At 39.2% G+C, this 26,848-nt stretch overlaps 1 protein-coding gene across 1 annotated transcript in view; it reads left to right on the top strand.

Moving 5' to 3' along the window:
- Positions 1-26,848, top strand: part of KCNN2 (potassium calcium-activated channel subfamily N member 2) — a 330,773-nt gene that overhangs the window by 96,069 nt on the left and 207,856 nt on the right. Inside the window, exon 2 of the mRNA XM_054694516.1 lies at positions 1,383-1,468. The gene's annotated coding sequence lies outside the window, so the exon portion shown is untranslated. The remainder of the gene's footprint in view (positions 1-1,382; positions 1,469-26,848) is intronic.

The raw sequence follows: 26,848 nt of genomic DNA, 5'->3' as shown, positions 1-26,848 counted from the left end.
CTCAGGGGTCAGCAGACATTTTCTATAAAGATGCAAATAGTAAATACTGTAAGCTTCACAGAGGACATATGATCTCTTTTGCATATTGTCCTTTGATTTTTGATAATTCTTTAAAAAAATGTAGAAACCATTTTCAGTAGACTGTCCTCACAAAAGCAGGTGTCAGGTTGGATGAGCCCGCGAATCCTAATATGCTGATTACTGGATAGTACAATTAGAAATACTGGTCTTAGAAATGAAGTTATGAAAGCACATCTTACAAACAAAACCTGTAAAATACTTTTGAGCACTTTCTGGTATAGCAAATAATACATTAGAAAATATATTTGAAACTTCTGATTAAAATTATATTAATCATTGCATTAATCATCTCCCTTAATATTCCCAACATAGCAATGCTGGGTAAAATATTTTAAAATATTTAAGGTATGTGGATGTTATATCATACGGCAGAGAACACATGAAGAGGGGAGAAAGGTTATATCTAAAAGGAAAATGAAACTTCATGAAAGGTGGCCAGTAAATTCACTAAGTAGGTCAACTATTACTTAGAAAAATACAAAGACAAAGGCAAATTTGCAAAAGAGATTTTTAACATAAATGGTGAAATTCCAAAAAGGCTACAGGAATAGGTAGCATCCACTAAAAAAGAAAAAAGATTCATGAAATACAAACATAGGACTTAGGAACAGGAAAACAAAGAAGGACCATTAGCAATCCATAAATTAAAAATTATGGCTATTTTTAATTCATAGGTGAACACGGCTGAAGAGATAATTAATAAATCTTGAAGACCCAAAATGCCATATGCCTAATATGTGTCCCCAAATTAAAAATATCTATAATCATTGGAAAGAGCATATATTTGAAGAAATGAGAGTATCTTCTACATCAAAGATGTATGTCCTCAGAGAGTGAGCCAGGTGGTCAATATGAAGTAAACATTCAATCCCATATTCATTGTTGTGACCTCTGCCTATGTGAAAACTGTGTGTGAAATAGAAAGCAGTGCTTTCTTGCTTTTCTCTTCAAAACTTGCATGCGTGACCCATCAACTAGTTTTCAGCCCCCATTTGTCCCATTAGCCATAGTCCTTGGGAGAGAGAGTACAAGAATCACAGAACTTACATGGTGTGACCCTAGGTGAAATGGAGAATCTAATTATGACCTGTTTTACAGATTTCCTACAAAGTAGCAACAATTAAGCTGACTCTAGTTGTTGTTACTGTCTTTTAATGATTTTTCATGCTAGAAGCATAAGAATAAAATCTTTTAATGCTTACGACTTAAATCCTAAAGGTCATTACAGCACTAAATGACCATTCAAGAAAAAGGACAAAATAACGTTTTAGATGCAACCTAATAGAATTTACCTTTTACAGATTCTTACTGAGAGAGCTACAAAAGGATGGACTTCAGCCAGAGAGAAAGTGAACCCCAGGAATGGAGTGGGATATAAGCAATAGTGGTGAGTAAAACATGGACACTGAGTCCTCACTTACCAGACTCATAGGTTTTTGGAAACTGCACCTTTAATTGAGAGGACCTGTAAATGATGCAGGTGAAGATTGTTTTTTTCCTTATTCACATTATAATAAAATGACTTTAAGCAAAGGATGTTATTCAAGGACCTGCTGTACCTTATTTATAATGTAAAACATGGCAATTTTACTGAAAATTATAAAATTAGATCAACTGAATTTACTTCAGTTGAATTCCTTGCCTATGGTTTCAACTATTTTCAATATAGTGAGCTAGTCTTTCTCAATTATTACTTATTTCTCTAAATAACAGGCCATATTATAGGAAGCAAAGATAAATAGTTGAAATTTCAATAATGTGAAAAGAAATATAAAATAACTGTGTAAAACTCGAGGAAATCTCGAATGCTTAGAAAAGTGCTTATTATATAAAAGGTGCTCAAAAATATTTCTTTTTTTAAAAAAGATTTATTTATTTATGCATACAAGAACTGGGGTAAAGGCCAGAGGTGTGGGGGGTGAGAGGATTCACCAGAGACAGAGTGGGGAGCAGAACAGGCAGACTGACTGAAATACACTGCTGAAGGGAGCAGCGGGCAAGTCAGGAGAGGTCTGCTCTGCCATGTGGGTTGCTCCCTGGCCGGCTGGGGATCGAACTTGTGCTGTAGAGGCTGCAGTTTGCTCATAGTGCGGTGCTTAACCCCTTGTGCCAACAGGGAGGCCCTCAAAAATATTTCTTGAGTGAATAAATATATAAATTAAATTTTAAGAAAACTTTCCTATAACAGACACTATTTTGCTAGGATTCTTTTTTAGCACATAGAACCTTATCCTTGGTTGCCATAAGACAAGTGATAGAAATGAAATTGCGCTTAAATACATGTTACAATGTCTTTAAAGAGATAATAGCAAAATTCAAAAAATAATGCTGACTCCAATCCAGCATTATTTTTTGAATTTTGCTATTATCTCCTTAAAGACATTGTAACATGTATTTAAGTTGGGGTCAGAATGGGGGGATTGCAATTGTATGGGGAATATAAAAATAAAAGTTATTAATTAAAAAAAAAAAGTTCATCATACAAAATGGAGAAAGAAAAAAATATGTAATTACTGATTAAAAATGTCATAAATAAGTCAGTTCAATCAGTGGAAATTTGATAAGCAGTAAAATTTTGAGCAGACAAAAAAAAAAAACAAAAAAACAAAAAATAATGCTGGCAGTGACGTTTTCTGTAGAGTTGTCTTCTAAAACCTTAAATGAATCTTAGGTTAAATAATTTTTTTACTTTTTTCCTGGTAACAAAAACTATGGTTCTTGGTTAGAAAGGAGGAACATTTTTAAAGATAAAGTTCTTACTGAAGTATTCTTTCAGGATATATCACCTAGTTATTTTCTTATGGAACAGACATAAACTCACCTTCACTTGCTCAGTCTTAAAGCAATTTCTGTGTCCAGGCTGAATGGATGCCCTATTATTATTTAGGGTCCTCTCAAAGGTTGGCTTAGCAGCCCCATCCTGGGGGTGAAATTACTGTCTGATTGTCTTGGCAGAGTGAGTCCATTTCTTACACACTTGCTCCGTATCACCTTGCTAGTCGGCAGTCAGGCATAAGGGTGCCAGCACTACCAGGCAAGGTCCTGGGCTTGGGTAGGGCAGTAGCCCATGGTCAGTCTACTGGAATTGATACATTTTTTAACATGTACAGCAAGGATTCTAGTGCTTTGGGGTTTCAAATCAACTGTGGAAATTCTTTTGTTTACCCTTTCAAAGTCATCTTGAGCTGCCTGCTTTGAAATTATGAGAGAGGGGACCCTTGTCTATTTTCTTTCAATCATATTTAAAAATCTTTCAATAAATAGTATGGTGTTTTTCAATGTGGTGAAATGAATTCATACATAGAATGTCATCTTGACAGTAAGACAGATATCTCTATGAGCACTTACAGGGAACTGGGAGCATAAGGAAGGATGTAATTTAGCGACCATTGAAGAGCTGGAGACTGAGCAGCCCTTGGAACAAGAGGATTGAGGATGAGGGCTTGTCAGTCAGGAGCTGAACATCTAAAAAGAACAACTAAATTTTCACAGGAATTCCCTTGGGTTCAGAGGAAAAAGAGGTTAGGATTATTAAAAGTTAGAAACGTGGACCAGACATCTAAGGGGGTATATTGGTACCTCAGCAGGGCCTCAGGGTGCTCCCTCCCCCTGGTCACCTAACCTTTGAGGAGGTAGCCCTGTCACAGGCCACTGGGGCCTGTGCAGGGCCACGGTAGTGCTGGCTCAGCTAGTATTGGGGGAAAAACAAAATTTTTTTGGAATTGGGATTCCAAAAAAAGTGGAATCAAGGTCGCACTAGAACCACCACACCAGGTGAGTCTTGGTTGGGTGGTGTTGAGAGTAACAGGGATGCAAACAGACTGGAAAGGACCAGAAGGACAGTATCACCTCTCTCTCCTGGAGTGTCTGCTGTCTCTCTAGTGCCCTCTTCTGGCAGAGCCCAGCAGTGAGCCAGCCGGGACCGGCATGCTTTGCAGTCCTATCCACAGAACCACAGAAAGCGAATAGGTTTGAAGCACAGATGTGATAGCTTAATAGAGAACACAGGGGGAAAAAAATAAAAACTTCCTTGTCTTGCTAGTCCTTACATGTTTATATCATAAGAGGTATGTTCGACACATTTGGCTTTCAGTCTAGGGAAAAGTAATCATCTTCCAGAAAATAATTTTCTTGATGACTTGAAAAGTTGTGAAAAGAAAGTAGTTGGGTGGATGGTTGACTGACCTACGTGTGCTTTTCCCCAGTTCCTTAAAACAGCTGAAAGGGATGTATTTTTAATACTATGAGCGATATTATGAAAAGATACTTCATTACAGAAAAAAGCAGATGGGGAAAAAAGAGAGTAGACGAATCTGAGTTGTGCAGCTCAGCACTGTAGCAGCGGCCCAGCCCACAGGAGAGAGAGGGGGCTCCCCTCTGCAGCCGGGAACGCTTCCCAGGGAGCAGCGACCTCAAGTCCATGTCTGCAAGAAGCAGGGAGGCTCCGGGAACACTGAGGTCTGTGACAGTGTGATTCCTTTCTAAGGAGGAGAGCCAGTCAGTTGCCCACTTTTCCTCAGTGGTGCTGAGCAGTGGGCTGTAACTGTTCACTGTCAGGATGAGATGAGGTGTGTAAAGGCCTGAGAGGGAGTCCATTGCATGGGGGTGTGACCTCCAGGGAGGGCCAAGGTGCCAGGAAGCCAAAGACTGGTTACAAAAAGTTAGGGTGGGTTGATTGTCGGAATTGTGTATAATTAGAAAAGGTGACTTCTCTAAATCTGAGTCTGTCACTGGCTTGCGACATGCCTACTCTGTCCCACAAGCTCCAGAGCTAACTATCCAAGAAGGAACAGCCATCTCAGACAGACCAGTGAGTGACTTTGAGCACAGGTTGACTGGGTGGCCCAGGCATTTATGAGGAAGCCTCTCATACAAGAGAGTCACCAGCTTCACCGAGTAGATGACTTTGCAGCTGAAAATATATTTCATTTAGAAGATGAAGATATAAGGGGCCTCCCTGGTGGCGCAGGGGTTAAGCACAACACTATGACACAATCCGCAGCCAGTGCAACAGGACTTTGAGCCCCAGCCAGGGAGCTACCCACATGGCACAGCAGACCTCTCCTGTCTCACCTGCTGCTCCCCTCAGCAGTGTATTGCAGTCAATCTGCCTGTATTGCAGTCAATTTGCCTGTATTGCAGTCAATCTGCCTGTTCTGTTCTGTTCCCCACTCACTCTCACCCTCCTGCATCTCTGGCCTGTACCCCAGCTCTTGTATGCAAAAATAAATATTTTTTTAAAAAAAGAAGATGAAAATATAGGGGTAACATATACACATATTCATGCCTATATGCCACACACATATGCACACATAGGTGGTCATATGCATAATGTACACTTTTAAAAAAACCAAAATAACCTTATTTTGCTCCGTTTCAACTACTGGAGAAGGTCTAATTACTTTGTGGTGTTACAAGAAACATGAAGCAGTTGGATCTTTGAATCCATGTACAATCTAGGGGAAGATGGGACAGAGAAATAAGTTCCATTTTAGCTACACACAGGAGTGGAGACACCAGGAGAACTGGGCTTGCCTTCATCCTGCTTTAGTTTCAGGTGGGGTTGCACTTGAAACACATGACAAGATCTTTTGTCTTTTTGCTTGGATTGAAGGCCAGGCATGTTAGACAGATACAACAGACGGTTTCAACAATAGACTGCAGGGAAAAACTGGCTCAGCCACAATAGACGTTAACAAGTTTGACTTAGAACTAAGTGGTTGCATTTCTTTTGAGATGGCTGAGTCATTTGTTTTTTAAAAAATACTAAAGATATATCAATATTTAAATTTCTAATTTTTTTGAAGAGTTATTTATTTACACAAGCACTGGGTACAATAAGAAGCGCTGGAGGGTGAAAGAATTCACCAGAGCCAAAGGGGAGAGCAGAACAGACAGACTGACGAAGTACACTGCTGAGGGAAGCAGCGGGCGGCAGGAGAGGTCTGCGCGCCATGCGGGATCCTCACCCGGCAGCCGGGGATCGAACCAGAGCTACAGAGGCTATGGGCAGCTTTGCAACCCAGCGCTCAACTGCTGTGCCACCAGGGGAGGCCCTTAAATTTATTTCTGAAGCAGAATTATGAAAGGTTTCTGACGGAAATTGATAATGGTAAAATCCAAGAAGCAGTGGTATCCTTATTGTAAATTTCTTATTCAGTCTCTTCACATAATGGTAAATGACACTGAGATTTGCCATGCCGATAATGAACACCATGGTCACATTTATTAGCCTTACAATAATTTTCTAAATCAAGTTTAAATTTGTCAATTATGCTTTAAAAGCTTTAACAGTGATTTGAGAGAAAATTGAGGCTGAGTTGGTTGCCTGAATTTTGTATAATTAGAAAAGGTGAATTCTTTTTTCTTTCTGGATTATTTCACTGAGCATGATCCCTTTCAGCTCCATCCAGGTTGCTGCAAATTGCATGAGTTTATCTTTTTTGATTGCTGAGTAATATTCCATCATGTGGAGGGATTAGGGTCTGAATAAGGGGGGTGGAATTGTATGGGGATTATAACCAAGATGAAAATGCATACACTGTGCAAAAATGAAAAATGATGTAAGAATTAGATAAAACAAAATATATTAAATAAAAGAAAAGAAAAGGTGAATTCTCTTTAGCTCTTCTGGCCATTTTTTGACTGGGTTATTTACTTTGCTTTTGTTAAGTCTCATCAGCTCTTTGTTCAACAGGCAACTATAAATCAAAGACGTACTACAGCGGGGGAGAAGGGAGTAGGATCAAAACAGGGGTGGGGAGAGCAGAAGGGACCATGGTGATGGTTCACGGGTGAATGGGTGGTGGGAATTTCACGGGGACTATAACCAAGATGAAAATGCATACATTGTACAACAATGAAAAATGATATAAAAATGATGCAAAAATATATAAAATAATTAAAAAAAATTCTCCAAAGCCATGTCCATTCCTGGATGACATAATCACTTCTTATCTTCCTCTCCAGTTTCACCTTCCCGTGAAAGGCTGTGGGTTTTGTTTTGTTTCTTTTTTATTTAAACTGTCTACTTGAAATTCCATTTTTACAGTAGACAGATCTGTAAGATAAATGGTTTCAAGGCCATTAGAATCTGAGTTGGCAAAAAAATGTTTTAATGAATTGTCTTTATTCAGTTACTGATACAATTTTAATATTTTTCCTTTTGTTAAATACTTTTAAGACTTGCACTGATATCCCAAAGAAAAATAATGTTGCAGAAATTGTGAGAATCCCAGAAGCTTTATATCTCACTGAGAATCTATGATCTGGCTAGATTTTTTATTATTTAGGTTGAAATACAGGATGGCTCACTGGAGTAAATTATTACAATGTGGGGTTCCATTGAATAGAGAATAAATGATGCAGTCTGAATTGGAAATAGGGTCAGAGCATGTCATCAATCCTATTTACTCTAAGTTATTCTATTAAATTTAATTCTAAATTAGTGCTATGAAAAGTATTAAAATTAATGTTCTGTCTTAAATCATACAGTATTTCCTTTTTAAATTATAAAAATTGCATCAAGAAAAGCTAAAGTCATTGGTAATCATCCATAATCTTTTCAAATTTGCATATTGTTTTCCAGTCTTTCTATATGTATTGCAGCCTTATAGCATCCTATTTATAGAAAAAGGGCTTTTATGTGGTCTTCACGAGGAGGCATGACTGTATTCACAATGGGGAATAATGCACTATAAATCAGACTCCCGAAAGCATTTTCAGATCTTCTATTTTTTATATGATCTCATTTGTTAGAGTTTTTAACAAAGATTTCCCATTGAATTATTTTCTCTAACTTAAGAAGCCCTGTTCTTTAACCCTGTAGTGTCACATAGTTTTATCTTAAAGATCAGTTCTACTAAATGGTAATGAAAACTGTGTTGAGAAGGATTCTAAGTTTTCATAAGATCTCAGCAGGCGCTGGATTAATCCAATTGTTCCTGGAAGCAGGAGGGGGCTTTTGAAAGAAAAAAATAGCCATTATTGATTTTCAAAGGTAGTAGTAGTTGTTGTTGTTTTACAGTCTATTTAGTACTCCTAGCAGATACAAAAATAATTTAGTGTCATGTCTTTTAAAACTGGTTTAACTCTCACCCCCGCACCTCTGGCCAGTACCCCAGTCCTTGTATTCATAAATGAATAAATCTTTAAAAATGAATAAAATTGGTTTTACTGCTTCCAACAGTGAGGTGACAGGCAATTTGGAATTCTCGATTGGGCTTTTTTGTCTGGGTCAGTTGGCTTTTTACTTCATTCAGCTTCATGTACAAATACTAAATATCTAGGCCTCCCCTGGTGGCGCAGTGGTTGAGCACTGGGCTGCGAGGCTGCCGGCAGCCTCTGCAGCGCTGGTTCGTTCCCTGGTAGCCGGCAAGGGTTCCACAAAAAAAAAAAAAAAGAAAGAAAAAAAAAGAAACAAATACTAAATAATCTGATCACTCACATATCTAAGAACATATTTCCGCCTTAATTTATGGAATAAGCTTTCACAAAATTAATTTAAAGATTGGACCTCAGACTTCTCATAAATAATTGTGTTTCCTCCTCATCTGTCTGTATGTTATTATATAGTGCAAATGTCTGGAGCTCACCCAGTACAGGTGAGCTTTTTTTCTAATCTAATATGTACAGACTACTTTTTATTGGATTTTAAAACACCAGAATTCTCTTTTTTTAATAGTTCAAAAACTGAGCAGTCGATCCATTTAATATATCATGTACAGAACACAAAGCAATTTCATTTGCTTATAAAATATTTGGAGTGTTTTATCTCTGATGACTTTGTTCTGATTCTTTTGTTCTCACTGTTAAGAAAACCACTTACTCACATTTGTTCTCTGTTTTCCACCTACTACATCAGTCATCTCTAAATCATTTTCTTTTTCTTTTAAGATTTACTTATTTATTCATACAAGAGCTGGGGTACAGGCCAGAGATGTGGGGGGTGAGAGGATTCACCAGAGACAGTGGGGAGCAGAACAGGCAGACTGACCGAAATACACTGCTGAGATGAGCAGCAGGCTAGACAGGAGAGATCTGCTGCGCCATGTGGGTCACCTCCCTAGCTGGGAATTGAACTAATGCTGCAGTGACTGAGGATTTCTTCATAGGTTGAGTCTTAACCCCTTGCACCACCAGGGAGGCCCCTCTTGCATCATTTTCATTATGCCTGTTTTCTGAGTTCTGAGAAGATGCTTGAGTTTTTCATATACTGCACTAACTTATATCTCTTTAGATCCATCTCTTCTTGCTATGGTCTCCAACATACACTTCAATTTGACTATGAAATCCCCACCACCCCCAGCAATCCATCCTTATCTCATTTTTTGGACTTTTTTTTTTTTATCAAGTAGCTATTATAACAGTCTCCTTTTATTTGAGTGTTCATGTTGCTTGAACTTTATTGAAGATGTCAAACAGTTCCTGCAAGTTTTCTTCTGATTCCAGCTCAAAATTATTATCAAAAGCATTCTTTGTCTTCTGAATCTTTGCCTTATTTCCCTATATTTTTCACAGGTCATATGTAATTTTTTTCTCTCTCTCATTCTCAAACAAAGGAAGATTAGAATGTTGCCAAAAATTGTCCTCTTTTACCCTGTATGATGGAAAGTTTTCCTTCTCAAATATACCAGTTGGGCTCAGGGAGCACAGTTATATAGATAGCTTCCACTGAAATTCTAAAAATATGTCAGAGTTTCCTGTTGTATATTCTGATCTATTAGGATGCAATTTTTCTTTCTTACCCATGGCCTTGTCATCTCTGTTATATTGAATGAAAACAGTCATACATAAAAAGAAATTCCAGAAGAATTAGGGAATTTCTTTATTCACAGATTCTTCATCCACTAATTGTTTAGAAACATTGTGCTGCCTCCTTCACAGTTGGGAGTATCTACAGACTCAGCCGTATATGTTGAGGGATGGTAGGAGTTGGGTGGGGAAGTGAGCAAGGATGAGAGGTGAAGGATAGCTTTGTAATCACCTGGAGGCATAGTTTCCAGTGCTTAGAGTGCATAACAACCCGATCAGTAGTGGCCTCTCTGGATCCAACTTGGGGAGCAGAGCCTGGTTGAGTGTATTGGTCTCAGAGTGTGTATATGTGTGAAGCTCACTATTTAGATGTCCAGTTCTGCTCTTCACCATACCATTGTCCCTTCCATGAGCTCACTCTCCTTCCATTCTGATAACCCTAATTGGCCTCCCAATCTAAAAGTTTATTTTTGTTTCATTTGGTTCATTAGTTGTTTCCTCTAGCACACATGACTAAAATCATACGGTGTTTACCGACACTGTTATATGAGAGGTGCCTCCTGCAAATCTTCATTCCTTTGTATGTTTATATCATGAATCAGGTTCAGGATATTTTATTTGCTAAAACCTGAAAAGGATAGTCTCTATTTATCGAAATTTGCTCTCAGGAAAGTAAGCACTCGTATGCCACCTGAGGGGCAGTGGAAAATCGGCTTGTTTCACAATTAACTTCCTTGTAAGCATGAATATTCTTTTGAAAATGTTCTTGTCTCCTTTTCTCCCACCTAAGAGCAAAGGACATGCAGGATATCTTTTCAAAGTCATCCCTCTTCACCTCTCTCTGCCCCAAGGAATCGGACTCTCTCATCAACACATGATTAACCCAACTCTCATTCCAAAAAAAAAATAGCACCATCCCTCTCCCGAGTGTGTTTATACAATATGCAAATCCAGCTTGTCCTTTGCTTCACTATTACATCCATTATTTAGTTTCATTAGAAAACATTGGAGGGTGAGAGAAGATAATTAATGCAATTAAGCTTTCATGGTTTAAAAATCCCCTAATTTTAGTAAATGTTTTAATGGAACTCTAGCCCAAAAATGAAGACAAAAATTCATTACCTTCATTATAACAGAGCCAAAGAGAACAAAATAATTACTCTGGAACGCAAGCCATTCTATAAATGAACATCGATTATTCAATAGAAAGGCTCTAAACCATACGTGTAGAGTGCAAGTATACACGTATTTTTCTTTCTCTTTTTTTCTGGACAAACAGATTCCAGGATAGTTGGAAGAGCTTAACTGTTCAATACACCTGATTCTTTACATTGTAGCTTGCCTGTAGCATCACTGAGTTTGCATTTCCATAATCTTCTTTTCCTTTTTTCGTCTACATTGAGGTTAAAATTCAATCACCATTCATTTTCTGGAACATTATTTAGTATCGGACCCCACTATAATACTCAGAACCTTCCATGGGGAAACTGGGGACTAAAAGCAGGCTGGGCATGAGGCGTAAGATTACCCAACTGGTTGGAAGAGGAAAATAGTCAAAGCAAAGCACACTGACCTGGCGTACAGGATGTAAAATGAAAAGTAGAGCACGTTCAAAGACCGCCTAACTGCTTCAACTACTGTGGTTCCCTTCTGTCCTCTCCCTTGGGCAGAAGAGAATGAGTATTTGTACACAGCCATAGTCGAATGGGCCATATATATTTTTCTGCTTTTGGGGGTCATGAAAATCTCTTGTTATGCTTAAATTGGACATTGTTTACTATTTGTTTTCTTCACATCACCCAAAAGAATTCTTGATCTTTGTGAAAGCTTCTGATATTATCAGATAGTCACTCACTTTCTCTTTTATATTTAAACCAAGTACCTAATTGTATGTTTGGTGTGCTTATAAGGATAGGGAAGCAAGTTTTGCTTTTTTTAAAAAATAAAAAAAAACCTTTAACATTGTTCTTTTCCTTTATACCTAAGGCTCCAAACTGAATCAATCACAGTCTTAGGTTCATATCACTTGCTCGTTGCTGTCTCCTACAGTTGATAAAGCTTCAAGTCTCAGACACTTAGCTAACAAAGGTTAATTTTTTTTAAGATTTATTTATTCATGCATACAAGAACTGGAGTACAGGACAGACGTGCAGGAGGGTGAGAGGATTCACCAGAGACAGAGTGGGGAACAGAACAGGCAGACGGACCAAAGATACTGCTGAGGGGAGCAGCAGGCAAGTCAGGAAAGGTCTGCTGCGCCATGTGGGTATATCTCTGGCCATGTGGGTATCTCTCTGGCCAGCCGGGAATCGAACACTGTGCTGCAGAGGCTGTGGACAGCTTCCCAGTGCAGCGCTCAACCTGCTGTGCCACTGGGGAGGCCCAAAGTTTTGTTTGTAACTCTCATGTAGTCTGCTATCGGGTTGGCAGAGGATCTCTTCCATCTGGTCGCCCAGAACACAGCTCTCTCAATCTTGTGATGCTGTGGTCTCAACCTGTGGCCTCTTAGGTGTTCACAGCACAGGAAGAGAAGGGTAGAAGAGGCACCTGTAATTCACTCAGCAGTGACACTTGACTTCACAGCCTATTTGCCAAATCAAGTCACATCAACCAACCAAATACATAGGAAGCTGGGATGTGTGGGAGAACTCATTGAATATTTGGTACACAGTAACTCTGGCACATGTTCCAAGTACAGGAAGTACAGTTCAAATGCAAAAGGGCAAAGTGATCAGAGGAAAAACCCAGATATAGTGAAAAAGCAGACGTTTCCTTAGAAACGTACTTAGTTATACTCACATCAACTAACCTTTTTTCAAGCTTAATGAAGTATTTTGTTTTGTGGGAAATATGTCATGTTCCCATGAGGATCTATAATTTTCTTGCTTTTAGGTTTGGGAGATAAAATACAAAATGGGTTGTTGGTCTCTCTTGTATTAAAAATCAGTTTAAAAAATGCCTCAGCTTCTACTCTGGAGAATGGGTATAGCAATTTATGTCAATTTAGGAGTTAATTCCACTAGACTGTTGCATGTCAGCCTGAGCAAACTATTTCCTTATCTACAGATCAAAATGCAAAGACCCTTTTCTCCTGAAATGTGTACTTGTGTTTTCTTCTGTGTTGTACTGAAATGAAGGAGAACACAGAGTACAAACTGTCTCTCTGACCGTCTTTGATGTGACTTAATTGAATTTCTAAGCTTGATGACACCATCTTTGTCATTTAGTTTTGCATCTCATCTCCTAGTGGTACAATGTGCTCCATATGGTTCACTTTGTGAAACAACAGATTTAATTTTGACATGGCTGATGTCGGGAGGGATTTGAAGATTGCTTCAGAAGCAATTAAATCATTTTGGGAAGGGGCCACTGCTGAGTTAGTGTGCTCTTCGGGGGTGATTCTGGTGACTCAAAGCAACAGTAAGAGAATAATAAAAAGAAGCCCATTTCTAATGTGGGGGTGTAACTGAAGGGGGAATTGGGAAAATAGTTTGGCTAAAGAAGGAAAGACACAATTATAAACCTAGTGATGGAGGAAATGACTGACATTAGAAGACAAGCTTCAGCTGGCTGATAAAAAAGCCACTGGAGACAGAAATGAAAGAGGAAAAGTTAACTGGGATGAGGAATAGAGGGCAGAGGGAAGATACTTACTGCAGTAATTTAGAGACCTATATTTAGGAGCACAGAAAACACTATGGCAAGTGAGGAGGGGACCCAGTGGGCTCTGGTGGAGTACTGGGGGTGTCTTAGTGGTAGGTGTGGTGTGGTGATAACACCTGAGTGATGTGAACCTGTACCCCTAAATCATACACAGTGCGGTAGACAAAGCTTCTCTCTGTAAAAACCATAATTTCATTTAAAAATAAAATCAAATCACTATCAAAATGTTATTTTGATGCTTGCCAAAAAATATTGTACCCATTAAAAGGGAGTCTAGCTTGGGAAAACAGATTAGGGGACAAAGCAAATAGGATAGGGCCATTTTACTTTCCCGAGTCTCTCCTGCAAAGGAGGACCTGAGAAGATACCAATAAGCCTAAGCTGCCGCCTTCTTTTTTTTTTTTTAAGATTTATTTATTTATTTATAGAAACACTGGGTACAGTCAGAGTGTGGGAGGGTGAGAGAATCCACCAGAGCCAGAGCAGGGAGCAGAACAGGCAGACTGATGAAGTACACTGCTGAGGGGAGCAGCAGGCGCTGCAGGAGAGGTCTGTTGCTCCTTGTGGGACCCTCACCTGGCAGCCGGGGATGGAACCTGCACTGCAGAGGCTGCCAGCAGCTTCACAGCCCAGCGCTCAACCGCTGTGCCACCAGGGAGGCCCCAATAAGCCTTCTTATTTGTCTTCGGCATTTTTTTTTTTTTTTTTTTTTGCTAAGCACTCACTGTGCAAGACACATTTATTATGAAGGGCAATCTTATAAGGTAGCTTATTATTATTATTATTATTACTTATTAATATTCTAAGAAATACAGATTCAGAGGGGTCATGAATTTGCATGAGGTTACACTGCCTTTAAGCAGCATAGTTGGGGGCCTCCCTGGTGGCGCAGCGGTTGAGCGCTGGGTTGCGAAGCTGCCCGCAGCCTCTACGGCGCCGGTTCGATCCCCGGCTGCTCCCCGGCCACCGGAGGAGGGTCCCACATGGCGCGCAGACCTCTCCTGCCGCCCGCTGCTCCTCTCAGCAGTGTACTTCGGTCCTTCTGCCTGCTCTGCTCCCCGCTCTGGCTCTGGTGAATTCTCTCACCCTCCCGCACTTCTGACTGTACCCAGTGCATGTATAAACAAAAACAAACAAACAAATAAATAAATAAATAAACAAACATGCCTCTATTAAAAAAAAAAAAAAGATTTCTAAGCAGCATAGTTGGGATTCAAATCTTTTTGTTTTGTTTTGGTTTGGTTTTGTTTTTTTAATATTTTATTTTATAGAATTCTTACATCATTTTTCATGTTTGCACAATGTATGCATTTTCATTTTGCTTATAGTCCCCATATAATTCCTACCCCCCTTATTTTGGCCCTAATCCCGCCTCTCCTTCCCAACCCCACCCTGTAGTGTGTCTCTGTTTTATAGTTAGTTGTTGATTTTGATTTTTTCTTTATTATAATTTGTCTTGTTCTTGGTCCCTTATTTAGGTTTTCTAAATTCCTGTCCAGTAATTTGAGAGGTTTGGTTGTTGAGTCTGCTATTCCAGCTGTTACCATATCCAAGGAGGAGAGCAATGAGCAGATTTCTGGTGGGGCTTTTTTCTTTCCTCACACTTAGTTGACCCATTTTGTTGAGGAAACCTTCTGAGATTTTCATTTGCTGTCACAGGTATTGAAGGTGAAACCTTCAAACCATCAGCAACAAACACAAAACAAGCTGTCAGTCACCAATGGAGTTAACGGAAAGGTAGTTTATCGATAGAAATCTGAAATTTTGAAAGTATGAGTCTAAGATATCGTAGCTAAATTCTAACAAAATATTTTAATGTCATTTGTGTGTTATTTAAATAAGAAGCAGCTTCCTAATTCATTTTAAGAAACCACCATAAATTTAACACTTTATGATGAACATTTTAAAACTTTATAGAAATAGTACCCTTGGATGAAAAGGTAAATTTTAATTATGAATATTGATGTGGAAATCCAAATAAAATGTTACTGAATCCGACATGCCTGTATGCAAAGAATTATCTGTGAACTAGTCAAACTTACTTCAGGAATATAAGCACAGGTGAACGTGATGAAATCATGTACAAAATGTTATGTCAAAAAATTTTAATTATTGTGTCATAAGGTGCCACTGATAAACGTAAGTATATATTAATGATGTAACTATAACCACTGACAAATTTTCATACATTTTTCATAAAAACAACGAAAGAACAAAATTCCTTAAATATACTAAAGTTATGTAAATACCTACTGTAACATATTTTAAAAGGAACACTTAAAAGCACTGTCAATAAAATCATGAATAACACAGAGCCTAGCACTTATTCATAGCACATAATTGACAATTATACCTAATGTAGTCCAGCAAAATGTTTTTATAAACCCTTGAAAAACGAATATAAATTGTTAAAAATATTTCAAAATTTATTGATATGTAATTACCTCTAAAACCTCAAAAGTCTTTGTGTAAAACTCGTAGGCTAAATACCGCATTGATAAAAATGACTGAATAAATACCTGTATATATAAGCTAGTAACTTTTGTATAAACTTGAAATACTTAGTAAAGATTATTTTGAGAGGGAAATGTTTCTGTTAACTCCTATAGTGACTGATAGCTTGTTTTGTGTTTGTTGCTGATGTTTTGAAGGCTTTACCTTCAGTACCTGTGACAGCAAATGAAATTCTCAGAAGGTTTCCTCAACAAAATGGGTCAACTAAGTGTGAGGAAAAAAGTGTGTGGGTCTGTGTGTATGTCTATATATATATATATTCACACATATATATATACACACCCACACCCATACACACACATATATCCTGATTCAAAGAAAAAATAAATACCTATAAATATAAAATAATTTATATGATAAGGAAATTATGAAATAAAAGCACTTAAAATCCAAGTGGCAAATGCCTGGGTAAAACTATCTAATGTTACTAGGAATCACTCCAAACATATTACAGAAATTAATGTAATTCAGCTCCCCATTTCAATAGATTTCTTTTATGAGTAAATTTAAATTACTTTAAATAATTCGTACAGGGCCTCCCTGGTGGTGCAAGGATATAAGACGCAACCTATGAAACTATTCACAGCCACTAAGCATAAGTTCGATCCCTGTCCAGGGAGCTACCCACATGGCACAGCAGACCTCTCTTCTCTTGCCCGACTGCTCCCCTCAGCAGTGTATTTCAGTCAGTCTGCCTGTTCTGTTCCCCACTCTGTCTCTGGTGGATCCTCTCACACCCCATACCTCTGGCCTATACCCCAGTTCTTGTATGCATAAATAAATCTTTAAATAAATAAATAATTCATACAGTAGGATAAATGTTTGTAAGAAGCTAAGAAATTTCAAATAAAAATAGTGAAGATGATCATACCTTAGGAAAAATCAGCAATATAGAAAACTGCTATAATCTAAAAATTATCCTGTTTTCGTAGGAGTATAAGTAAGTGGACTGCTGAAACCTTACATTATCCCAAAATAGATTCAGGTATGTGTGGATATGCAAAAACATAAGGATAAGCTTTTAATTTAATAAAGTGATTTATGTAAATTAATAAATCAATCTCATTAAGTGGAAGAGAAAAACTAAGACCTTTATCTTCCACAGTGTATAAAAATACAGTATGTTAAGTATTCAAATGAAAACATAATACTAGATAAAAAATTTATCATTATATTTACATAATTTAGGAGGGTAAGAGACCATTAGAAATTAGACTTAAATCTGCAGAATCCACATAATCTCATGTCGGTTTCTGGAGCCCAATTTTCCACATAGTGATGTGAAAAATTTCAGGTGTTTACTGCAAAAGCAGTGAGAGGTACCCTGACCTTAAGGAACATGAATTTTAATAACGGACAATAAATAGACCTACTCTTTGCTCCAGAGGGTGTCCTATCTCTGCCATGGTGTTCTCAGTACCAACATCCTCTCAAGGATAGTGTATGCTTTTGTGGATAAACAGACCCAGGGAGGGTTTTATCCCAATAACAGCATAAACAGGGCAAAAATAAAATAATAAACTTCATGAAAATATTTGCAATACAATACTATGAGTTTGGAAGTCATGCATATCTACTCTCATTCTTTTTTTTTTTTTTTTTTTTTTTGGTTGAGGTATTGCTGGTTTACACTGTTGTATTTTTGAATTATAGGACCCTATCAGGTGTTGCTGCCATAGCTCACCCATCACCAAAGGACCCATAGTCTCATAGCTCTCCCTCCTCAACAGACCAGGTCCTCCCTCCCCGCTCTGTACTCACCACATCCTCTCCCCCACTCCCTGTTCTCTGGTTGCCTCAGTTCTATAGTCAGCTTTCAAGGGTTATTATTATTATTTTTTTAATTTATACAAGAGCTGGGGCACAGGCCAGATGTGCAAGAGGGTGAGAGGATTCACCGATTCACCAGAGCCAGAGTGGGGAACAGAACAGACAGACTGACGATATGCACTGCTGAGGGGAGCAGCGGGCGCGGCAGGACAGGTCTGCTGTGCTATGTGGGTTGCCCTGAGGCCGGCGGGGATCAAACTGGCACTGCAGAGCCTGCAGACAGCTTCACAGTGCTGTGCTCAACCGCTCAAGCTCAACCACCTGCGCCAACAGGGAGGCCCTCAAGGGTTATTTTTTTAGTTTGGCTTTATCTGACCTTTGGTTTCTCTATAGTCCACATGAAAGTGCATCATCCAGTATTTGTCTTTTCCCTTCTGACTTATTTCACTTAGGATCATGTCCTCCAGCTCCACCCATGTTGCAGAAGATGGCATTATTATTATTTTTTGATTGCTGAGTAGTTTCTATTGTGTATCTGTACCACATCTTCCTAACCCACTCATCTGTCCTTGCACACTTAGGTTGTTTCCATAGTTTGGCTATTGTAAATAGTGCTGCAATGAATGCAGGAGTGCAAGTTTACATTTCACTGGTTTCTTTAAGAGAGACAGCGACAAAGAGAGGAAGGAATGAAAGCGTGTGGAGTTTCCAGATTCTGGTTTCCTTGCTGGAGTTTTGCGCAACAGCCACGGCTGCCTGGTTTTGTATTTATGACTTTAACTGCGCCTCTCTGAAGCTTTGCTCATTGAGTCTAATAGCACAGGTTATGGGTCTCTAAAGCCATAAATTCAAATTCATTTTCTTAGTGGGCCTGCTTATTTAAAATGGTGCTTTCATTTCAGAGCTCCTAGAACTGCAGGATTATTCTATTATTCAATGATAACTATGCAGGTAAAACCCTTAAATAAAATAGAGCAAAAAATGTTAATGGATGTCAAACTACTCAGCATAAAAGCCAAGAAATAATGGGCTTACAATGCATTCGCTGTTGAGAAAGAATTGTCAATTAAAACGCTCAGCCAGTTGCAAACAAATTCATCAGACAAAAGCAGATACTGATAAAATATTTAAATTCTTAAAATAATAAAGGAAGATTAAGGTGTCAAAGTTGATGACAATAAATATCCCATGGTAAAAAATCAGGATAATTTTCTTCCCTAATCAAAAACTCTGTTTCTGCTGTCACTATGTTGCATTTGGTCAGCTGGTGAAGGAGGTAGAAAGGATTTGGGTGTCTGGTCAGACTTAAAATGGCCTGAACTTTCAAATTCAGAGGAGATGTGCTATCTCTCCAGGTGCATAATGAGACACCTTGCATTTGTGTAGCAATTTATTCTTCACCGAATAGGTTCTCATGTATTATTTCTCTCCACTTCCCAAAGCCATTGTTACTAAAAGGAACTTCAGAGACAGAAGACGAATTGCCCAGGTTTACATGGAAACTAGATCCGAAGTGGAGTTCCTAATTTCCTGCACAGCATGTTTTCAGCCACACTCTGTCTTTTTATTTAAAGCAGCCTCTGATGAAGTGTGCGCCTGTTTGCTCCAGAATAATTTGACAGTCAAATAACTATGAAAGTGATTTTTTTCACATCTCCTAACAGTCTTCCTCAAAAAAAAGGAGGTCCTCCCTGGTGGTGCAGGTGGTTGAGCGCATTGCTGTGAAGCTATCCGCAACCTCTGCAGTGTCGGTTCAATGCCCGCCGGCCCTGGAGCAACCCCCATGGCGCAGCAGACCTCTCCTGTCTCACCCACCGCTCCCCTCAGCAATGTGTCTTGTAGGTTTGCCTGTTCTGTTCCCCGCTCTTTCTCTGGTGAATCCTCTCACCCCCCCATGCATCTGGCCTGTACCCCGGTTCTTGAATAAGTAAATAAAGTCTTAAAAAAAAAGGAAAAACTTAAAAATCTGAGATAACATAGTTTGAGCTGCTCACTTTACAGGTGAAGAGAGCAAAGTCCAGGATAGCCCATCAACTCTGCCAATGTGGTTTAGCAAAATGGGGAAAAGCTGGGAACAAATTGGCATCTTTTGCATAAAGCCAGGGAGAGCTGTGTTCTCACTGCCTCCTCTGACTCACAGGAGTTCACTTTGCAGGTGCAGCCTCAGATCCCTCAGGGATGTTATATACAAACAGAATCCTCGGTAGACTGGGTGTTAGACAGAATAAGGGTGCTCTGGAGGCTTCCATGCAGCACTGTGGTTTCCATCTCTGGTCTCCTAGCTGTGTTGCTTGAATTAGCCATGAGGGTAAACCCTGCCTTCATGAATGTGAGCAACAAAGATAGCTGACAGCAGGGCATCTCTGTCCTGCAGAAGCAGCTGGGAAGAGGGGTCATCGCCAGCGGATGGCACTTAGTTGTGCTAGCATAGGCACCAAAGGATGATAGAGAAATTGTGCAGAAAACGGCATACTTCAGGCATTGCCTGAGAGGCTGGTGTTGGTAAGCAGAGATGAACTGCCCCCCGAGGACATCCTAAAATACTGTACGGGACCCCTTGTGAAGGTTTTAGAGGAATGATCCTGCAGTGGCCGCTGGGGATAGAGGTAGACAGAATTAGGTTCTCATATCGTTACCCAACTCCCCAGCTCTGTTGGTGTGGTCTGAGAAATATGATTATTTCTTCCTTTGGGGGTGCTTATGATCTATACATAAAGTTCAATCTTAAAGGAATGTGCCTGAAACATCTTCAAGGGTGTCTTTAGAAAGGCTCTAAAGGTCTTTATGGTCCTCCATGAGATTTTTCAACTGTAAAAAGAATTTCAGTGACCTGTTGAGGTAGCAAATAACTGCCCAGGCCATAAACAGACAATTCTAGAAAAAGTAGCAAAGGTATATAGAGAACTTTCTGGAAGAGTATTTGGAGAAACTGCCTAACAGCAGTCTCCAGAGAACCTTATTTCCATTCATCGTTCTCACAGAGGGATGAAGATTATGGAAGCATAAAGAAGCATCTTTGAACTTGCTTGTTATTGTGACCCAACATCCCCCCTGCTGTTGGTATGGTTTAGTATTTATCATCTGTATTTTTGCAAATATGGACAGTTGGGTATAAAATCTTAGGGGTCCTATGTGCTGCAATGGCTTTCCTGTCTGTTTCTATGAACTTGTGTTATTTGGGTTGTTTATCTTGAAGAATTAGACTATGAAGAGAACTGAAGTTTTGACATTATCTAAGGGTGGAGGCAGGGAACAGGTGCTTTCCTTCATCTGTGATGTACCTCTTATTGCCTAACCACCCTGAAGAGAGCATGCACAGCTCCAGACACCTTTCGGGGCCCCCAGACTACCTTTCCTACACCCTCACGATCTCCCCTCTCCCGTGGATTTCTTCCCCTAGGCACCCGCTGGCTTGGATTCCTGCTGTGTCCAGCTGGGGTAGACCAGAGGTAACATGCAGGTGCCTGTTGCTGCTCCCTTCTGTGGCTGCTGGGAATTGAAAGAGTCTGGGAGAGGCTGGTGGAGGAAGCCAACTGTGTTTCCCAGATGGGGATGGAGGAGTTAAACAGGAGATTACTGTTTAAAGGTTCAGTATCCCAGTGTTTGAAAGAAAATTAAAAAACACTATTGCCAGCTGCCAAAGTGGCTTTGTTCAGTGCTTTTGAGTGATCCAGTCCCAATCAGGCTTGGATGCTTTTCATTGCATTGCTACATAGTGACAGATGCTCATCTCAGGAGAGGAAAATTCCAGCATAAACATGCACTCAGGCAGATGCTCTTTGGCCAGGTTTTTTTTTTTTTTTTTCTCAGCACCATCTTACCCTTCTCTGCATCCAACTCCCAGGCCAAGCTTCAAATTTACAGAGGAAGAAAAAGTTTCTTCTAAACTTTCAGATCCTGCAGTTGGGTCTAAGAATTAAACTGCCATAAGACAGACAGGACAAAACCACAAATTTTATTTAATGTTTTCACTTGTACACTTGCAGTCTTCAAAGGAACACAACGACCCTAAGAAGCATTAAGTGCATACACTTACACAATAGATTTTAGGGGATGTGACAAAGAAAAGAACCTGGACTGGGGCAGTAAATTGTGGGAGAACGATTCTAGGAAATATGTGGAGGCACTAAAGGCAGATTAGGGTTCTGTTAGTGGATTTATGTCTGCATGTCCATTTCCCTGTCAAGTCCCATCTCGGGTAAAAAGAAAGTTGTGCCTTTCCTGGTATTTGGAGGGAGGCTTCATCATGGAAAATTCTGTGACCTGTTTCTAGGTAGAAACGGGGAGGTAGGAGAGCCCTTCCTGCATCTGCTGTTTCTTGTGCCTTCACCTCAAAGTTATTAATCTGTGAATGCATCACATTTTCAGGCAGCATATTTCTGAACTGCTTCGGTCTGTCCATTCATGGTAGGGTAGTAGTGGTTCATGTCTCCAGTGTGAAGGCTATAAAGGAGCTGTCTGAAGGGCCGTGCTCTCCTCTCCCATGCCCAAGGCCGTAAGGGAATCAAAATGCCAAACCTTGGGGTGAACTTTTCCTCAGTTGTTTTCATGCCCTGACAACCATAAGCTCCTAGAAGCCACAAAGCATTCATTTGCCTATTTTAGAAAACATGGCAAGTTTTTTTTTGTTTTTTTTTTTTCCTTAGAATTGGGAGATTGTAATCCCGTGCCTAGATGTGCCTACAGTTTTGGCTTAATTATACCTATGTTGTAGGGTGCTGAAATGATAAAATGACGTTTTTTCATACCTCTTCGAAACTATCTAATTTCTAGCTGTTGCCCTAGACCTGCAGAACCAGAAACTCACGGTAATGATCAGGGCATTAGAGGCTCTATTTTTAAGAGGAAATGAATAGGACTTCTGTGGGTTCACCCTAGCCGGGTTGCTTTGGGGTCTGCTTCTAGAATTTGATAAACACGTGGTGTCTTACCTATAAGAGCAATGGTAGCCAGTTGCTGATGCTGCTACTGCTGCTGTTATTATCATTAAATTCAGTAAAGAAAAAGGTATTCCAACACTGAGAATTGTCCAAAACTGTAATGGACTGCCTTTGACGATGGTGATTTCACTATCAGGGATAGTGGAATTTGCATGCTCTATAGCCTGGAGGGAGGCTGTAGCACAACCACTCCAGAGGTGTGAATATTAACTTTTCCACTAAGTAGTTATCTGATCCAGGAAAATGATTATTCTCAGTTTCCTCATCTGTAAGTCAGGTCATAAATGGTGCCTATTTCCATAATGTAGTTATAAGAAAGACCCTACCTCAAATTAAAAAATAGAAAGACACACAATACAAAAAAATGTTTTTACCATTTCTGAACTCACAGCCCATGTTATAATCGCTGGTGTGTCATTCATAATCTGAGGTATTCTTTTTGCCTTCTCTGTAGTACACAATATAATGACATTCTTACAATCAGTGATAGCTTAGATATTTGAAATGTGGTAAACACTTTAATCCAAGTGAATTGCTAACAGCAGTGTCTGACATAGAGGAAGTACTCAATAGGAGTTTGTTGATATTGCGGGGTTCTTCCAGGAGAGAGATCATGTTTTGGGTGAGTTATCTAGATTCAGCAATATTTACCTTCTCTGAGTTTAATTTGAATCCTTCTTTGCACCTCTCTCACCCCAGTTATTCTCAGAATTCAGTATTCACTGTTTGGTTTTCCACGTGAAATTCTGAGCTTACCCTTCCTTCTGCATTCCATTTTGGTGTAGGGCAGGATGCTAGACTCTTTGCCAGTTGGGTGACTGCTGCCGTGGCCTCACGCTTTTCTTCATGACAACTGTGTCATAGTGGTTTTCCTTCTGGCTCTCAGTCCTAGGCCTCTTGGGTAATAATATTGTAAGTTGCTGCCATATCCTCACATGGACAGGAAACATTGGGGGTTCAGTATGTTTAGATATACAGGATTTCAGCTTGCAAGTAGGTATTATCCTCTTTTTTAAATTAATTAATTAATTTATTTATTTTAAAGATTTATTTATTTATACAAGCACTGGGTACAGTCAGAAGCACGGGAGGGTGAGAGAATTCACCAGAGCCAGAGCGGGGAGCAGAGCAGGCAGAAGGACCGAAGTACACTGCTGAGGGGAGCAGCGGGCAGCAGGGGAGGTCTGCGCACCATGTGGGACCCTTGCTGGCGACCGGGGATCAACCCGGTGCTGCAGAGGCTGCGGGCAGCTTCGCAGCCCAGTGCTCAACCACTGCGCCACCAGGGGAGGCCCAAGTATTATCCTCTTAATGATATTAAGAAATGTCCTGGTATTGTCAATAGAACTCTACCACAAGGAGGTTCTACCACTGAATGGCAATTCTTTTCATTTTATCTCAGAACTGGCAAGTCTAATGAGAGGCGCCATTATTTTTGGACTGTTACACAATATGACATGTGTACTGGACCAACTTCCAAATACATGGGGTGGATGATGATAATAAGAAAGGTACTTACAGATGAAAGAGTTCAGAGTCTTTCTGAAGGAAGCAGAGGGAATAGATGTTTCTAAACACTTTTGTGGAAGGTTATATTAGTTATGCAATAAGTTATGTTGAACTAGCAGCTAAAGAAAAAAACAAAACAGATGTCCAGTTTTATAGTCTCATTTACCCAATGGAGAATGGTGTAATGTATATTTACAGGGAGGAGAATACATAATCCTTAAGATTAAACTTAAGCAACTGTTTGTCCTGTGGACTTTGATCATGTGTATCATTGAAAGCAAGCATTTACAAATACTTTACTGGCTCACTTCCAAATTCATGGAAGTTATACCCTTTAAGTGCTCTGAGGAGGGTCACAGCATATACTGAGAATTTAACAAACCATTCATCATACTGGAACACTTTCAGGTGTGTAGGGGGAACTGTTAAGATTATGATGCCAAGACAACAGGTGAAGACAAGACTGTCCTGGTAAAAACAGAAATGTACAGTCAGTACAGAGCTCATTTTCCATGCCACCTCTTTCCAGATTTAAGCTGGTAGGAAATGTTCAGGAGTAAAGGGGTAAAGAGACAGGTTTTTATGTAAAATAAATTATGAGGAAAGTGTGGACTATCAAAATAGCAGGAATTTTGAAATTTCTGCAAATGATTTCCAGACAATGAAGACTAAACATTTTTTTTTTTAGAATTTGAAACTCTGTGGGCTGTATTTGTGAAGGACATAAACAAGGTATTCTGATTTTTCCAAAGAGTTTTTCCACTGACAATTTATAAAAACCAACCCACCTATTAAAATAGGCATAAGTTGAACTTCATCTCAATGAATAAAAACCTAAACAACTATGGAATTGTTTTTTTAATTTCCAAAAATCAATGGAAATTTAACCCATGGTCATGGACCAGAAGAATTAATATTGTTAAAATATCCGGACAACCCAAAACAATCTGCAGAATTAATACAACCCATATCAAAATTCCAGTGGTGTTGAAAAATGGAATCCAAAATCCTAAAATGGGGCCTCCCCTGGTGGTGCAGCAGTTGAGCGCTGGGCTGCGATGCTGCCTGCAGCCTCTGCAGTGCCAGTTCGACCCCTGGCCACCGGCGAGGGTCCCACATGGCATGCAGACCTCTCCTGCTGCGTCCACTGCTCCCCTCAGCAGTGTATTTCCTTGATCTGCCTGTTCTGTTCCCCGCTCTGGCTCTGGTGAATCCTCTCATCCTCCCACACTTCTGACTGTACCCAGTGCTTGTATAAATAAATAAATAAATCTTCAAAATCCTAAAATGTATATGGAACCACAAAAGACCCAGATTAGATGAGCAATCTTGTAAAGTATATTACAAAACTGTAGCCATAAAAATAGTATGTTACTGCCATAAAAACAGACATATAGATCAAGGGAACAGAATAGAGAACCCAGATATAAATCTACATCTATATGGTCAAATAGTATACAGAAAAGGAGCCAAGAATACATGATGGGGAAAGACTAGTTTCTTCAATTAAATGGTGTGAGAGCACTGGAAATTATCACAATACCATAAACAAAAATTAACCTAAATAGATTAAAGACTCAAAAGTGAGGCCTAAAAGGATTAAACTACCAGAAGAAAACATTCGGGGAAAGTGCCTTGACAGTGGTCTTAGAATAATTTTTTTAGATTTGACATCAATAAAGACAAAGGCAACAAGATACTTAGTAAAGAAATGGAATTACATCAAATTAAAACACTTTTGTCCAACAAGGGAAACAATAAAATGAAAAAGATAACCTAGTGAATAGGAGAAAATATTTGCAGATTCTACTCAGATAAGGAGTTAACATTTAAAATTTTCAAATCATATAATTCAATAGCAAAAAACAAAAATCCATTAAAAAATAGGTGGAGGATCCATGTAAACATCTTTCTAAGAAAGATAGTTAAATGGCTAACAGATAAATGAAGTATTCAACATCACTAATCATCAGGGAAATGCAAATCAAAGCCCCATTGCAACACTATCTCACATCTGTTAGAGTAACTATGCTTTAAAAAGACAATAAATAAAAGGTGTTGGTAAGAATGTGGTGAAGAGGCAACTATTGCTCTCAGTGGAATAATTGGTGCAGCCTTTATGAAAAATCTATGTCATTTCCTCGAAACATTAAAAATAGAAAAAATTTAACTTTCAAAAGAAATTAATGGGAGACATTTTGTTTCTTAACCAAAGGTATGCAAAGTTGGCTTTTTCCACGAAAAGTGTAATGGCTATGACTAGGAAGAGATCTGCAGGTTGGAGTAGCTAGGCTGACAATTTAGTAGCCTTGTTCCATCTCGCAGTATTATCCTGGTGAATTGTGGTAGTTGTTATGTTCCCCTTATGTGGGCTTTCTAGTAACTCAGAGTCTTGCCTGGATTCCCAGTTGCTAGTGATTTCACTGTGAGATGTAAATAAAATTATGGATTTTATATTCCTTGTGAGATCCTGATAAAAGGAAAATCAGAGACATTTTTTAATGTCATTGTGAATTTATACCTTCTTTCTATAGTATTCTAAAGAGACTGCAAATACCCAGTCTATTATGAGCATTTTATTGAAGAGTATAGAGGAATACTATATTATATTATCAACA

Source organism: Talpa occidentalis, unplaced genomic scaffold (assembly GCF_014898055.3).
Source record: "Talpa occidentalis isolate TD23 unplaced genomic scaffold, MPIMG_talOcc4v2.1 talOcc4.13, whole genome shotgun sequence".
In the NCBI taxonomy this organism is placed as follows: Eukaryota; Metazoa; Chordata; class Mammalia; order Eulipotyphla; family Talpidae; genus Talpa; species Talpa occidentalis.
The sequence above is the reverse complement of the archived record's forward strand: the minus strand, read 5'-3'. Positions and strand labels throughout refer to the sequence as shown.